We start from the raw sequence: 17585 nt of genomic DNA on the forward strand, positions 1-17585 counted from the left end.
TACAGGTTCCAGTAACTTCCTAAATAAAAGTCAGGGCACAAAACTGAGAAAAAAACCCCAGAATACAGCTACTCTGCGTGTAGCACATGGTCAAAAGAGCTGAACAGAAAAGGAAGTATTTTGGACATTTCTCATTAGGACTTACCCTTTCAGCAGAGAGGTACTGGTATAGGCTATGGTGTGAACTTACTGGCTCTGCCATCACATCAAACAGGAGTGGAGAACAAAATCTATGAGACTTCAGACTCTGTTTTAATAATTTAATGGGAATTTTTACAGAAGGTATCAATTTCCTTACATAACATGTTATCTTTCTGAAAAAAGTAATATAAAAACTTGTGAAAACCAGTGGACTTTTTCACTAGCTCCCTGGGGTTTATCCTAAGTTGTCAAGTAATTGCCCTGTGAGAAAAACAGTGAAGAGAGAAACCAGACTTTTTCACATTAACTCTTTCATAAGAAAAACAGCTACCAAAAATCACTTCTATACTAGCCTTTCTCTGTGGAAAGAACTTTTTGCCTAGTTATAATTGATTTCTTTATCTGATATCCTTGAAAAGCTCTGTATATGGTCAACCTGAGTATTCATAATCTTTGCATGCAGTGAATATTAATTCAATGTCTTTACCAGCTTCTTCACAATGATTAAAGTCACAGATGTCTGTCCAGAACAGTGAAAGCTTTCCACAGAAAAGCCAGTTTTCTCCCACATTAACCAGCTGGCCATGGTGTGTTGAGACAAGTACAGGTCATCTCCCTGTACTCCACTGTCCCTCCAGTATCCACATCTCACCCATCTTCCCTTACTCTCACCACCTCAGTTTGACTTCCCCTCTTGGTAGCTTGTTGAATTCATGTGTATACAAGTGGACAAGAACAGCCCCTCCCCCTGCAGCAAACTTGTGAAGCACAAGCACAATAAACTGAACAGCTTTTTGAGGTTTGGGTTTTGTTGTCACAGAGTCCTCATCCTACTAACTTCTGCTGTTGCGGGCACCTCGCCCACGTTTCACACTAGCAGGTTTTTGGAAAGAGGCACTGAGGAAAATGTTTCTATATGAAGCCTAAAAGGGACTTCAGAAGGCAAAATCTGACTCAGGCTCTTAAATCACAAAAGCAGTTCTGAACACTTCAAGCCTTTTTCTGAGATGGATTTATGTATGTAAAGTACTTGGCATCACAAAACACTAGTGGAATTACACAACTGAGCAATAACAAAATACATAGCTAAATAAATTAACTGGATCAGTAGTTATAAAAATGAAACCCTATTTTCAGAAAAGAGCTTTTGCATCAAACAGGGATTCTTTCACAACTTTATTTAACCATGGTCAAACCTGAATTCCATACAGACATTTTCAAGAAAATGTGCGTTGTTACAGTACAGCTTTACATAATTATACAATCAATATAGCAAAATAAAAGCACATCACTTACAATCCATGGGAATCTGGGTAATTTATAGATCAAATATTTCTGGGGGGGAGGGGCGGGCATTTACTCGTCTGGAATTTGTTTCACTGACAGATAGAGCAAAGGTGGACCAAAATGCCAATTTAGTCTTGTATAACTTGTAACAAAGTATAACAAATAGCAGCCACAGTTTCACAAAACAAATTGGGCTGGATGGAGTCCTATTTCTTCATATCCTTTCCCTATAACAGAATCAGTTCAATTTCTAACATTAAATGTTTATCTAACTTTTTTTTAGACAGAATGATGGGGAGTATAAGCTTTTCAGGGAATTTGTTCAAATGCCACCTATAAATGAGTAAAAAGAAAAAAACTCTTCCAGATATGACTCTTTACTCAGTGTAGAGCATGCAACTCCTGTCTCACCCACCCTGAACACAGAAAATGAGTTCCTTCCTACATAAGCCCTCCAAACACTCTTCTCCAGTCTAGACAAACCAACCTTTTCAAACTACAAATACTGAACAAATACTACCACTAATCAAACACTCCTGTCAGTCAAAAACAAAACTGCGGAAAGAGTTATTTCTGCTCCTAATGACTTTATAAATTCTAAATAAATAAATAAATGTCTTACCTGATTTTTTAACATACATTAAATTTCCTCGGTCTTTTCTTACTGAATGCATTTCTGCTCTAGGATGCCAATAAAAACATTTGTTATACTATTACACCTACTTCTTCTTTTCATTTCTTTTAAGCACTGAAAAAGCTATTTTGGAATATTTACTGAGATATTCCACTTCAAAAACCTATTTTTAGATGATGAAGACATTACTCATGGAGCACTGTATGGCCGTTTCACTCACCTTGCATCACAAATGCCAGAGTCACCAGCAGAGGTATTTTTCCAGAATTGACATAAGGTTTGCAACACGGAAATTCCAATGTATAAGTACCTTCCCTTTAAAGACAGGAAAGTTGCGAAGAATTTATTAAAATATCAAGTACTATCCAAGTAGAAGATGGAGATGAGTATGAGGGGAGCAATATGTTTTCTCTGTATTAGCAGCCTGATCTGATCTGCCACTCACCCATAAGATTAATTTTCCATAGTGGAAAGAAAAGGTAACCTGTTTCAGTAGTGCTACTTGAGGTTAACCACATAAGGAGTCCTAATCTGCACCAAGGTTCATGCTCTGCAACTGATCTGGACAAACATCCAGTGCAGGATGGCTCCAATATGACACAGGTCTCTAAACTTCTTTGATCATGCACCCCAAACAAAAAAAAAAAATTGAGCACAATTGCTCAATATATGTATATTTATAAATAAATGATATAGGTGTATGTTTGTACTAGTATGTACATTATAAAATCTACAAAAAGTAAATTAAAAAGGATAATATAAAGATTAAATAAAAAGTACTTTAAAACCTCATATTTATATTTCATTTGTTAATGGTACAAAAATATATTATTCTTGCAGCCCGCTGTATTGTCTTACACACTCCTTGGGGTACAGACACCCTGTTTTGGGGACAACTGACAAAGACATCTCATTAGGTAATGTCAGCAATGCCTACAGGATCCTTAGCAGACCTGTGCTGTCTTTGTAAAATCTATTTCTATGCTAAAGCTTCTTCCTAAATGATAGCTTTTTGCACTTGTTTTCTGCTCTGGCAGAAATTTCTGCTCTGGCAGTAGTGCCCCATGCTAAACAGATCAGGCAAGAATCCTTCCTGACTGGTGCAAACGTCTGAGATTGTCCTCTTCAAGGTCTAGCTGGGATGCTGAAAGAAATTATTACCTCAGCTATTCATCTGTTCCTTAGCAAACTGATCATTTAACATGAGCTTCTCTATGGAAACGTCATGTATTAAGCAGTAGAAGATAGAAGCAAGGTAGTTTGGAGTAGTAATGTATATAGTAGTTTTCAAAATTAATAAAAATGAAAAAAAAATTACATATGTCCAGCATGGCTTTTTTCATGTTAATAAGAAATACAAGAACCCGAAAGCATCAGAGGTGAAAAGATTCAGAAGTGAGAAGTAAGATGGGACTTTCCAAGAAGCAGAGTCAGAAAGCCTGATGACTAAAACCAGGAGCATAGAGTCAAAATTTCAGTGTTAGTTTTAGGTGTATTACTCTTGACAAAATTAGAAATATCTGGTAAAAATAGCGGTGCTAATAATAATTTCTCATAATTAATACAGTTCTGAATTAGTAATAGAAGTGCTTTACTTGCAGATATGTCTCTCTCTCTTTCACTGGGCTAGAGTTCATGCTACAGCACCCATGCCTAGCACTCCTCAGCCCTCTTGAGGTTTATTCACTCAATTTAAGTTACATTCCATTTTTCCTGCATTAGGCTGTTCTCCTGCTAGTGACCTTCAAGGTGAAACTTCAGTCTTGAATATTAATATTTGTCTTCTTTCTAGGCCATTATCAATATAAGCTACATTTCGTACTACAGTTATCTAGGCATTCTTTGTGTTTTGTCTGTATTTCATTTCTCTTCAGTGAGGCACTGGAATAGGCTGCCCAGGGAAGCAGTCACAGCACCAAGCCTGAAAGAGTTCAGAAAGCCTCTGGACAATGCTCTCAGGCACAAGGTGACTTTTGAGGCTTGTGGAGGAGTTGATCCTTGGATGATCCTTGTGGGTCCCTTCTAACTCAAGATATTCTATGATTCTAGGATTCTTGTTTTATCATATGTCAGATACATCTCTTCATCTGTTGCTATGAGAGCCTAGTTACTCTGGAGCACACTGCTTGAACCCTTGTGGTTTTTAGATTATAGATGAAGGTCAACAAAGAGAGCAACATGCTCTGTGTACAGAAACCTTTCTAAAAAATACTGTTATATACAAGAACTTTTCTTTGCTTTGTTGAAACATCAAAATTTTCAACCAACTTCCTGTATAGAGAAGTAGTGAGAGGGAGATGGAGAAAGAAAAATAGAAGTTTTGTCTTTCTGCTGTTTCTCAGATTTACTTTAGTGCCCAACTTAATTAATGTGATTTTGAATCTGGCAGCAGTGCAGAACCCAAAGTCACATGCAGAAGCAATTGACTCAATTGTGCACCAATAAGTGCACTTATTGGGTCAAGAGTTACAAGTGTTGGCTGCAGCAGAACTAAGTGTGGCATGTGCCCCAGCTCCTAGAGTTAAACAGGTTGGGCTGTGCAGGAGGGCAGCAGAGATGTAAACAAATACTAATTCTTCCTTCTGCTTGTGGTATTTAATCTCAGAGAGGCCAAGCAGATTGGTGCAGCTGATAGCATCTTCACTTGAGGTAGTGGCTTCTGCCTGACTCTGTCAGGGAAAGAGAAGGCAAGACTCCCCATGATAACAGACAAAATCAATTAGGTCAGCCAGGCTGGAGCTGGCTGACTGGCATTGGTCTTCTGCGTGGGAAAGAGCTCATAGGGTGTGCTTCACTGACAGATCAGCAGATGTGGTTGTCTTTGGCATCACAGAGCTCAGCAGAGGATGTCTGGACCCAAAATAAATAAAATACTTGAAAAAGAGTTGAAGCCAATGTGAAAATAATTGAAAAAACACAGTGTATGCACATGAAAATCTCTCTAAGTCTTCTTACAAATAACATCACATGGATTCAGACCTCATCATCACACAGGCCATAGAATATACCCCACTGATTCATGCCCTGAGGTCAGTAACTGCTGTCTGTTAACAGGCATCTCAACAAATTTTGCATACTGGGAAACTTAGGTGCTAACCCAAATTTCCTTTTTCTTTTGAACTCATCAGTTAACGAACACTACCACATTTCTGGTGCCCAGAGCCTGGACTGAAAGGCAGAGCTCGCTAGAAATTAAACACCTCAGGTTCAGAACAGTGAACAGTGTTAACAACATCCGGTTTTGACTGTGTTGTAAAAATGTGCCCTGACAATTTTTGTTGTGGGCTTGTTTCCCTTGGGGCTGAGATAGGAAATGAACTTAGGCTTCCTACCTCACCTGAAGAATCCTATGAATCATAGAAGTCCTGTGATCCTCCCACTGAAAGGATCTTCAGAAAAAAAATCAACTGTTCAATCCTTGGGGGAGACCGATTCAACGCTCATCTCCTGCAGAGAGCTGAGATGAAGACCTCAAATCTGTACCTGACTGCAGCTGTGAGTAGTTTAGGCTCCTCCCAAATTACTTTTTAGAGCCTCACCTGAGGTGTTTGACTCCCTCCATGCAGGTGTGCCTATAGGAAGCAACAGCTTCACACTTAAAATTTAACTACCACCATGCTTAATTCTTTTAGCTAGAAAGTCTTTATACAGAAGTTTTGACGGGGAAGGAAATTCAATTTCAGTCTGTTGGACAAAGAGTTCAACTATCAAATTGCTTTTTCTGGATACTCAATAGTCACTATCAGCTGTCATGAACTTGGACTTGGCAGGCCTTTAGAGTTTATCCTTACCAGGATGCTGCTTTACTCTCAAACTGATGTGCCATATCCCTAAACTCACTATTTTAGTAAGAACATGCCAGAATGCCAGCGAAAGAAAGTCAAGCGCAAAAAAGGAGAGCTGAGCTGAGAATCAGAAAAACTGCAAATGTTTGCCTAAAACTACACTTCCCTGAAATCTTCTGATGAGAAGAACTTGTTTAAAAAAAGTCATGGTCCTTGAAAAACTGATTGAGAACACAGGAATGATATCTGTATTTGTAAAGAAAATTGGGGTAACCCAGCTCTGTAGGGAAGGGTGATAAAGTTGTAGATAACCATGGTCATAGAATACAAGTTCTTCAAGTCCTCTTACAATACCATAATCCACAATAAAAAATATTGTGGCACTTGTGCCATATAAATGTAAAATATTTAAACACATCATAGAATCACAGAATGGTTTGGATTGGAAGGGACCTTAAAGACCATCTAGTTCCAATCTGCTGCCATGGGCAGGGACACCTTCCACTAGGCCAGGATGTTCAAAGCCTCATTTAACCTGGCCTTGAACATTCCAAGGAATGGGACATCCACAACTTCTCTGGGCAACCTGTTCCAATGCCTTATTAGCCCTATAGGGAAGAATTTCTTCCTTATACCTAATTTAAACCTATGCTCGTTCAGTTTAAAGCCATTCCCTCTTGCACTATCACTACATGCCTTGTACAAAGTCCCTCTTCACCTCTCATGTTGCCCCCCTTTACATGCTGTTATAAGGTCATCCCAGAGCCTTTTCTTCCTCAGGCTAAAAAACTCTTTCAGCCTTTTCAGTTTTCACAGGAAAGGTGCTGCAGCATTCCGATCATCGTCATGGTCCACCTTTGGACCCATTCCCAGGGGTCTGTGTCTTTCCTGTGCTGAGGGCTCCAGAGATGGATGCAATACTCTGTGTGGTACTTCATGGGAGCAGAGCAAAGGGGCAGAATCCACTCCCTCACCCTGATGCCCATGCTGCTTTGGATGCAGCCCAGGACACGTTTGGCTCTCTGGGCTGCAAATGCACATTGCTGGGTCAGATCCAGCCGCTCACCCACCAGCATTCCCAAGTCCTCCTCAAGAGTGCTCTCAATCAATTCTCTGCACAGCCTGTATTTGTGCTTGGAATTGCCCTGATATGGGTGCAAGGAGAGAAGGAAAGAAACATAAAAGAATTTCAGCTCACTATGCAAAGGCTTTCTAAAAGAGGTAAAAAGTGTTCTGGAATACTAGCAAGCTTGTGAAGCCAGAGAAATATCACTGAAATTTAGTGGACATACCCATGTATTATACCACCTCTGCTTACCAGCAAAGGGTAAAGGGGGCAATTGGAGCTAAAGACAAAAAGTTTTTAGGCTTTGCAGCTTTGCCCAGACAGATATATTTCCCCCAAAGTCTTTTAAATCTGGCTGTTATGATGCCTTTCCCTTTTTATAGGTCAAAGGATCTTGCAGTCATGACATTTGCCCTTTCTAAATCATACTCTATGACTCATAATTCGGTTCCCTTGCACTAACCTAAATAACTTTTTTCTTCCTTTGGTGCAAAACTTGCTGCATGTGGTTATTTTATACCAAATTAGAAGTAAGACAACAATTAAACCGTAGTGTAAGTAGCTGAAAATACACTGTTATGTTAGAATTAATTACTTCTTCTATACTTCAAATTATTTCATAAAATCTTATTCTCTCCCCACTTGCAGAAAACTGTCACTTTATCCTTGAAACAGGACTGTCATTATATTAGAGATAACCACCACCCAAAGACATGAAATATATGGCAATCTCTGTCTTCTATTCCCATCATGCCTATAATATTGCTACCAACAGAACAGAGAAGTACAGGTTAAATAGAAATAATGAAAAAATGCTTATTCCATCCAGTCATTGCACTGTTAGGAAAAATAGCTCACCTACAGTGATGTTGTGGGTCTTGCAGCCAGAATAGTAGAAACTCCCAGGATTTATGTGAGTGTCTAGACATGGACAGAATAAGTAAATTCTACAAAGATGTGTGTTAGACTTTCCTGTGGTGCAGCCCAAAACAAACTACACTACACCTGAATCTGATGTCACTAAACCAGCTTTATGTCTCCTTACTTTTACATTTTCTGCTGCTTCTGGATGACACAACAGGCAACAATACCTGAATATCTGCTTATTTGTGGCAAGTTCAACAACCTTATCTATTTGGGAGCTTTCAGTCTCTGGCTGGAAGTCATTTTCTGTCCAATATTAGCCATATGTAGTACCTACATGACTTTCTGAATTGATTCTGACTACCCAGTCTTTTTTTCATATCTAAGTTGTCTCTTTACCTGCTGATATACCTGGGGAGGGAAGGGAGGAGAATATTTATGAATTAATCTTGGGGTGACTTGTCATACTGTAGCACAGAATCACCAGAACACCTGAGGCCTTTTCCTTACACAAACCTGAGTGTCTCTGTCAGCTGCAGAAGGACCTTCAGAGGAAATCAGTTTGTGTGTATATATATATATGCGTGAATGTTTGTATATATAGATTGACGGATAGTGATAGATATAGAAATGTATGTGTATATATATATATATGTATTATGGGCCAGAAACAAACTTTGATAAAACTTTGTCATTGATTTGGACCACCTAATGATTATTTCAGCAGTTTTAATCTGCATCCTAGTATAAATTCAATATCTGTTAATAGAAATAACCAGAAAAGATTTTTTAAGATGTAATTAATGAGCCCGGGCAGCACAGTCTAGAACATATTGACCTACTTATCTTCATGAAAAGAGCAGTGTTATGTGCAAATCAAATGTGACCTGGTTTGGTCATCCTTCCTTTGTTTAGCTTTTCAAATTTCACAATCAGGCCCTGAGAAATGAGAAAGGATTGCCAGGAGCAAAAAGAGTGAAAACTCAGCAGATCATTTCGCCACTGATTCCCCAGACATCCCTGACGAGTGTGTTGGGAAGAAAGGCTAGGATATAGACATTGATGCTGAAACATGATGCCAGTCATTTATACTTATGCCAGCTCTACCATAATATCTCTGATCTTTCTCTATTAGGTGAAACTAATAGTGAGAAGGGCAGGGGAAACTTACAGAGAGGATCTTTTCTGCTTAAAAGATCTCATTTTCCTCAGAATTGTAATTCTTCAAATGAAATAATGCAGTTTCACCTCTTTAAAAATAAAAAATAACCCCAAACAAACTCTTTAGGGTGTCAACAGTTGCACTAGTAAGGAATCTTATGGAATTTGTTAAGAGAAACCTGAGGAAGATTAGTGTCATTAATCCACTGTTCTTCTCTGCTTCAGAAAGGCCAACAGCTTTTCACTCCATAAATTATTAAGAAAATTTCTGTATTTAAAAAGTCTATATAAAAACATGAGATGCTTTTATGATTGCTGTCAATCTATAACATGTAATACTATGGAGTTAATACTTAATTTTCAAGTGTTAATTTGAATCACATTCAAATATTTCTCTCATGATAGATAATGGAAACGAAATAGGAAAAAACACTGGACAGAGTGTAGCCCGCTCCGATGCGCCCGGTTGCCTCCCGCTCCGGGACACCCCATCAGTTTCTTTCTCCCCTCGTTCGGGTGAGGAGGCGCCCCTTACCCAGGCTCCTTCCCTTAACCGTCTTCCCTTGCCCCTTTGTTCCTCAGCCCCATTGAGTTGTATGGGCCAAGATGGCGCCTGTGAAAAACAAAATGGCGGAGTTTCCCGCCTCGAGCAGGCAAAGCGTGGGAAGTCGCGGTCCCTCTTTTCCCCTTCCCAGAATCCTTCCTCCTCCTCCTCTTCCCTCCTACCTACTTCCCTTGACTTAGACCCTCCTTCGACCCTGCCCCTTCCGGTGCTGTCATGCCCTGCCCATCTGACGTCAGGGAGTGGTGTCGACCCGTGGGAAAATTCCATCCAAAATTCCCACGGTGCGTCCACATCTGGCTGCCATCTTAGTGGTGCTGGAACTCCCCGAATGTCAATATCCAGTTGCCATCTTGATGGCACCAGAAGCGAGGAAGATGATGCCATCTTTGCCGCCCCAGCACGCAGGCAACAGCACCCTCCCCCTCCTAGCCCTACTCCTCACCGCCTTGATGGAGGCCGCCCAAAGGCTGCAGTGTGGCAGCGCATACCCCTAGCCAACAAAGAAAAGCTGTGCAAAGCAGCAAAAAGTTTCGGACATAACTCGGCTTATTTCCATTCATTGCTACAATCTCTTTTAGAAGAAGAAGCCAAGTGCCTGGCCGACATTAAGGCACTTATTGAATGCCTGTCGACCAAGACACAGCATAAATTATGGAAATCATCATGGAAAAAAAGAGTTCAAATTCTAATTAGTTCTTACAGGGACAATCCTGATTTACAACACTTAACTTTAGATTGTCTCTGTGACTTAGGGGAGTGGTCTCACCCACAAGATCAAGTGCGTGTCATTCCAGATTCGGTAAAATCAGACCTAGCTGCTGCCACTCAAAAAGCACTTAAAAGTATACCAACAAAATCAGAGGCGCAGCTCCCTTATATGTATATAAAGCAAAGGAATGACGAATTATTCACTGACTTTATTGATCGCCTTTCAGCTGCAGTCAAAAGGCAGTCCAAAAATCCTGATCTGCAGTAAGAAATTGTTATCAATACAGCCTCCGTCAACGCAAATTCGAAGTGCCGACAAATCATAAATTCACTATCCCCTGAAACCCAAATCACCCTTTCCCTTCTAATTGATGCCTGTTCCAAAGTTACCCTAGATCCTCCTTCCCATTGACCCCATGATAATCCCAAAGCCTTCCCTTCTACCACACCCACAAATCAGAGACCCAAGTCTCCTAACCCTAACCAAACCCCGAACACCCAGAAAAGACCCTTCCGACCCCTTTCCCAAGTGATTTGTTTACATTGTGGCAAGCGAGGCCACATCGCGTGATATTGTCCTGCATCCTGCCCTGCTAACTCCTCTCTCTTTTTGAGTTCTTCCACCCAGAACCAACCCGCGACAACCACTTCAGCTTCTCCTGCACCTGCCTGACATGTGTCCTGGCACCCTTCCACCTTGTCAGGACCTGATTCAAAAAACTAAGTGGGCAGCGTGAAGAGGCAATGTGCAAAGAGATAAAATGTCATCTCAGCCTGGTCGAGTGATGACTCCATGGACATGCCTTCTTATTTACCAGACGATCCACAAGTTGACCCGTCGCTCCTGGACACATCTCATCTTTACGCTTTGTGGGCCCAGCGACTTAGCGATGAGCGGCCATAAATGACTTACACACTCACTGATGGTGACTTTAATAAAACAATAAAAGGTTTAGTAGACAGATGTGACCATCCTGTCCCGCAGTGTCTGGCCAGGACATTTGCCATTGAGACAGTCCTCATTCCCAACTGGGGGCACAGGAGGAAATGTACTCGCGCACCAGAGCACCGATGTCGTGACAATCACAAACATTGAGGGGACACAAGCGCGAGTGCGTCCATACGTTATGGATGTAACATTCAATCTTTGGGGGCGGGACTCGCTCTCCCACTGAGGGGCGCACATACACATCCCATCCCAAGTCCAAAATTTTTAGGAAGGGCCACTGATGAGCGCGCCACCCCACAGCTCAGTTGGCTAACAAAAGATCCTGTGTGAGTGGATCAATGGCCTTTGATGGGAGACAAATTAGCCGTGCTCCAGTCCCTCATTGAGGAGCAGCTGTCCAAGGGCTGGATTGTTCCATCTACCAGCCCTTGGAACTCCCCCATCTTTGTCACCTGCAAGGAGGGCAAGGATGAGTGGAGGCTCCTCCATGACTTGCGAGCTATTAATGCAGTCATGGAGGACATGGGTCCCCTGCAGCCTGGCCTCCCATCGCCAGCACTGCTCCCCAGAGATTGGAAATTACTCGTGATTGATCTAAAAGATGCTTTCTTCCACATACTGTTACATCCTGCGGACTCACCAAAATTTGCCTTCTGGGTGCCATCCAGGACCAACGCGGCACCAATTAAATGATATCAATGGACAGTGCTCCCACAGGGGATGAAGAACTCGCCCACCATTTGTCAATGGTACATCGACAGAGTTCTCGCCCCTGTGAGGAAGCAGTCACCGAATGTTAAAATAATACATTACATGGACGACATTTTACTCTGTGCACCCACAATGGAAGAAGTGCACGTCACCTTAGCACTTTTATCCAATGCTCTAACACAATCCGGCTTTACCATCCGGCCGGACAAGATACAACAGATGAGCCCTGTGAAGTATTTAGGGCTTGTCATTCGAGACAGGACAATCGTTCCACAACCTTTAAAGATTGTTGACGAGCCAAAGACATTAAGAGATCTACATAGACTCTGTGGATCAATTAATTGGGTTCGTCCCCTGCTGGGGATCACCACAGAGCGCATGGCCCCACTTTTCAATCTTTTGTGCGGCAAAGCAGACTTGGACTCACCTTGACAATTGAGACCTGAAGCGAGGCAATGCATCACAGATGTGCAAGAAGCAATCATAAAGAAACAAGCCCACCGATATGAGCCCTCTCTCCCTTTTGAGTTAATAATTATGGGGGAGAAAAAATTCACCCATGGGCTCATTTATCAGTGGGACCAGACTCTTAAAGACCCTTTGTTAATCATCGAATGGGTATTCCTGCCATACCAGCTGGCAAAGACTCTAACGACTCCCCGAGAATTGTCTGCGAAAAATCATTAAGAAAGCGAGGTTGAGGCTAAGGACCCTCGCAGGTCTGGATTTCACATGGATACAGGTGCCCTTCAATTTGGATGATTTGAAATTTCTAATAAAAACATGTGAACCATTACAATACGCCCTAGAGGGTTTCTCAGAGAAAATCCAATCTGGACACAAAAAGCACAAGTTATTCAGTGCAGATTTTAATCTGGTCCCAAAACCGATCCTTTCTAAGCATCCCATCAAAGATGCCCTAACCATTTTTACCGATGGCTCGAGGTCATCCCACAAGTCAGTTATGACTTGGAAGGATTCCAAGACTCGGCAGTGGGAAGCCGATGTCGAGGTGGTCAAAGGGTCACCTCAGGTTGCAGAACTTGCCGCAGTGGTTAGAGCCTTTGAAAAATTCCCTGAGCCTTTTAACTTGATTACTGACTCAACTTATGTTGCTGGAGTCACCCTCAGGGTGGAAAATGTGGCCCTAAAAGAGACATCAAATTTAACAGTCTTTGGCTTGCTTCTGAGGCTTACTGAAGCCCTTTCCCATTGGAAGCAACCCTACTTTATCATGCATGTACGGGCACACACAGACCTGCCAGGACCCATAGCTGAGGGCAACAAACGAGCAGATACCTTGGCAGCTTCAGCCTTGAAACCAAACACCCCAGACGTCTTTCAATAAGCTAAACTGAGCCATGGCTTTTCCCACCAGAACAGCGCAGCCCTGATCTGAATGTTCGAAATCTCTAAAGATCAGGCGCGCAAATATCACGACCTGCCCAAATTGTTCTTTTGATCAGTTGCCCGCACACCTATCAGGTGTGAATCCTCGTGGGACAGAAAGCTGCCAAGTATGGCAGACAGACGTTACCCACTGCCTGGAATTCGGTCGCCTCAAATATGTACATGTTTCCACCGATACTTTTTCTGGAGCGATCTTCGCCTCAGCACATGCAGGAGAGAAAGCACGAGATTGTATTAACCACCTTTTAATGGCTTTCTCAACGTTGGGAGTCTCCCAACAGATAAAAACTAACAATGGGCCAGCTTATACCTTGGACAAATTTCGAGATTTTCTAAACGAGTGGGCGGTATCACATGTTACTGGTATCCCTCACTCTCCCACTGGACAGGCCATAATAGAGCGAGCACATCGAACTTTGAAAACAACACTATCTCGCCAAAGTGGGGGGAGTCAAGTAACCACCCCTCACATGAAACTCTCAAAAGCTTTATATACGATAAATTTCCTCAATAATTCCTATGACGAGCCTCTCCTGCCTGTCTTCAGGCATTTCACCAATGACAAGAGAGGCAAGTTAAAAATTCAGCCACCAGTCTTGGTGAGAGATCCTGAGTCACTGAAAATACTAGGTCCCTTCCCGTTAATGACATGGGGACGTGGATACGCTTGCATATCCACCCCCTCTGGACCAAAATGGATCCCAGGAAAATGGGTCAAGCCATATACGGTGGAAGACAAAAAGAGAATGACCCATTTTGCCTACAAGAGGCACAAACCAGACTGGACTTTATAAAGTTTGTTAAACTTTATTGGATAGAAACACAAGAAGATAAAAGAAAAGAAACCCCCTGATCATAGTAACCTAAAGGAGATTCCCCCTGAATCGTACATCTATGCTTTAGTTAATATTGATTTCCCCTTACCCCATATAAATGAAGACTCTAGTCATGTTTTCCCTATTCCTAACCCTTTTCCCGAAAATTTTTAATGATATGTTCAATTGCAGCAGCCACCAAAACTACCTGAAAGACCACGGAGATGAGCCCCATTGGAACAGCTGGGGCCTCTCAGGGTGGACTGCTTCCCTCATTAAGTCGATCATTTTGTTTATAATTGTAATTTCTTTAATTATTTTCAGTTTGTGTGTTTTCAAGTCGCTTTTCATAAAGTTTTTAGTTTCGTCCTTATTAAAAAAAGAATGGGGGAGATGTTGCGGTAGCCCTTGCAGAGCTATCTACTCCAAACTTATCAGCAAGCGCTTGGGCACCGGAGGAGTCCTGGGGATAGGAGAACATTTAACTTAGAGTGACTTCGTAAGTCACTCCCAGGATGCTCCGGGCCCTGCCTCATGAATATGTGCCTTTGTAACACCTGATTGGCTACCTGCTTCTCCTCCTCCCCAGTTCCCTATTTGGTTAATTTCTAGAATGTTCGTCTTTGTTCTGAGGTTAAGTTAACTGTAATTGGTTCAGTCTAATGTTCTCCCCTCCCCTGAGTAAAGTTCATTTGTTGCTACAGTTGTCAATCTCCCCTACTAGTAATCCTATTGGCCTGCGAGCCAAAAACTCCTCCCCTCTCTCAGTGTCAGTTAAAAACCATTACACAATCCCTCTCGAGGCTCTTCGGTAGATGCCTCCAGCCCTTCTCCATCCCCTCGTCTTGTTCCTTCTCCCTAAATAAACCTACTGGAGTCTTCACCAAAGGGTCTACATCTCCTGTTTTGTCTGCGCCTGTGCCTTCTGCTGCTACGTTCTGTCCGAGAAGCTCTGCACCGCCTGCAGACTCACTTGTGAGCTCCCTTCGGGGCCTGATGAGACTGAGCTTCCATGAATCCAGGTTTGGCAGCTGTGAGAAAAGCTGCCACACCTGGATCCTTTAGTTTTCAACTTATTTTAAGTCATAGATTTAAAAATCTGTCAGCATGTGAAAGCATCTCATGGGCACTTGTATAAGAACTGACATAACCAGTAATGCATCTGACTACATGGTACTAAAACTATTCAAAAAACACTCTGTGCTAACAAGCATAGTACAATGTATCTTTGCAATTAAATATAATTTTTATGTTTTACAGGCTACAGCACACTCTAGATTGACCAGATAGTTAATTAAACAACACCTCAATGGATGCCAATTCTGCCTTGGTGAAAGTAAAATGCAGAAAATTTGCCATTTGTGTTTAGAGTGAGATATCAATGGGCATGGGCACAGAGATAAATTAGTAGAAAATTATCTGCTCTGCATCCTAAACAGTGCTAACAAGGCTGATTCTCTGCCATGAGGCAGAGTTAGAGAAGGTGAAACTGGATCTGTATATTGTCATATTCGATTACTTTAAGCAGAATGCAACAGTTAGATCTGTAGAGAACCAGGCACAGGAAGTGATGATTAATTCTAGTTAATTGAATGCCTCACATCAGCATAAGTATTATTGCTAATGCTATGTATTGTTTCCAAGGCAGATAATCTGTCACACCCACAACCTTCACTGACACACAGAAAAATCCAAACAATAAAGAGCAGAGCTAATGAAAGGAAATGGAATTATATGTGGAGCCAATTCTTACCACGGAAAATAAATCAATATATTCCAGGTTCATTCCTCTGTTCCTACCCACTTCAGGGATTAATTTTGCTTTGTGAGGAGAGGCTACTTAGAGCCTAAAACCAACATTATAATGTCCCTTCAACAGTGTCGGGGGTTGAGTACCTTTGGAATTTCTTCCCATTCCTGTTACTAAGCAACAAATAGTTGGGTGTTTTAGAGCCATCAAGTCTTTTGTAAAAGACAAAGGTGTGCTTGGGAGGGCACGGTAAGGGAAGAGCTGGCCCTGGGAACTCTCACTTGTGGTTCGGACGCTGAGAGGAGAGGCTTCTCTTTTTCTGCTCTTCGCCTGGGATCAAAGCGAATCCAACTGTGCCCTGTTTTTTCCCTTCTCCTGGCTGAGTGAGCTTTGATTCAACCTTTCTCCCCACGGGGAAGGGCACGTTTTCCCCCCGGGCTGCGTTCCCTCGCGGCTGCTGCCGGGAGAGCCCCGCGGCCTCTGCTGCCTGTCCCCGCCCTCTGCCGCACAAGACCGCGGCGTCTGCTGTGACTGCAGAAATCCTCGCTGGCCGGGGAGAGAGAGAGAGAGCCGGCGCCCGCCGCTACTGCCCTGCTTTGTCGCTGCTCCGAGCTGCTTTCGCTGCCCTGCGTGTTTCTCAGCCTGTCCGCCATTGCAGCTGCCGGACGCTAACCTGACCCTGCGCCACAGCGCCACCTGCAGTCGCTCGGGAGTCATCGCACCTGCCCTGCCCGGCCGGGAGCTCAACAGCGCCCCTGCTGCTTGTAACCGTGATTACACCACACGGGAGAAGGTTCAGCAGCTCACAAGTTATCTGCTATTGGTTTTCTGGTTCTAGTTGTGGTTGCTATTATTGTTATTGTTTGTTTATAGATACTAGTAAAGAACTGATATTCCTTTTTTCCCATACCTTTGCCTGAAAGCCCTTGATTTACAAAATTAAATAATTCGGAGGGAGGGGAAAAAAAAATCACATTCTCTGCTCTAAGGGAGGGTTCAACCTCTCTTGGCAGACATCTGTCTTTCAAACCGAGACAAACAGTTATGCAATCTTTTCATCTGAGATTCTTCTGTCCTCCTGCCTCCACTTTCAAATTCCATTCATAAATTGTTCAACTGCACAGTGAATCATTCCATTTTCCCTCTGTGGGAGAGAATAAAGAGATGTCTCCTGTTTAGATGAGAACAGGAGATAAATCATTCTCTGACAGAAACAGCTAAGTTTTAAACTAAAGAAGTTTTATTCTTCTTTGTTGTGTTTTGGAGAGACGGGAAGATGGAAGGAAAGGAAATGGAATTATACTATGTTGTTGTTTTATTTATGTCAACACCCACATAACATCTTGAATGCATTTCTGTAAATGACCAGGTCAAGAAAACGGTGCATTTCAGGAAGAGCACAGGAAGTACACAGACAGGACCGTGTATAGCTGGGAGGATTATATCCTCTTCCAAGAAAGGAAGAATGATCTGGCATGAATTCAAAACCTAGTATCTGCTGTTTATAGCCTATTTTAATTGTGTTTATTAATAGATCTCGGATACATATGTAAGTAACAAGCACTCCCTCTAGTGAACTTTTGTGGGATTTGGTGTTTTAACTACTAAAGGTACAGATGAGGAAAGTTTATAGGTAGAAGTGAGATCTTCCTTAAGACTATCTGTTGAAGTCAGAAAAAAACATACATGGTTTTAGACATGATAGATGGTTTTTAAGTTTGTTAGCATGATGTATTTGA

Source organism: Lichenostomus cassidix, chromosome 1, assembly GCF_008360975.1.
Source record: "Lichenostomus cassidix isolate B80296 chromosome 1, HeHo_3.0, whole genome shotgun sequence".
NCBI classification, from domain to species: Eukaryota; Metazoa; Chordata; class Aves; order Passeriformes; family Meliphagidae; genus Lichenostomus; species Lichenostomus cassidix.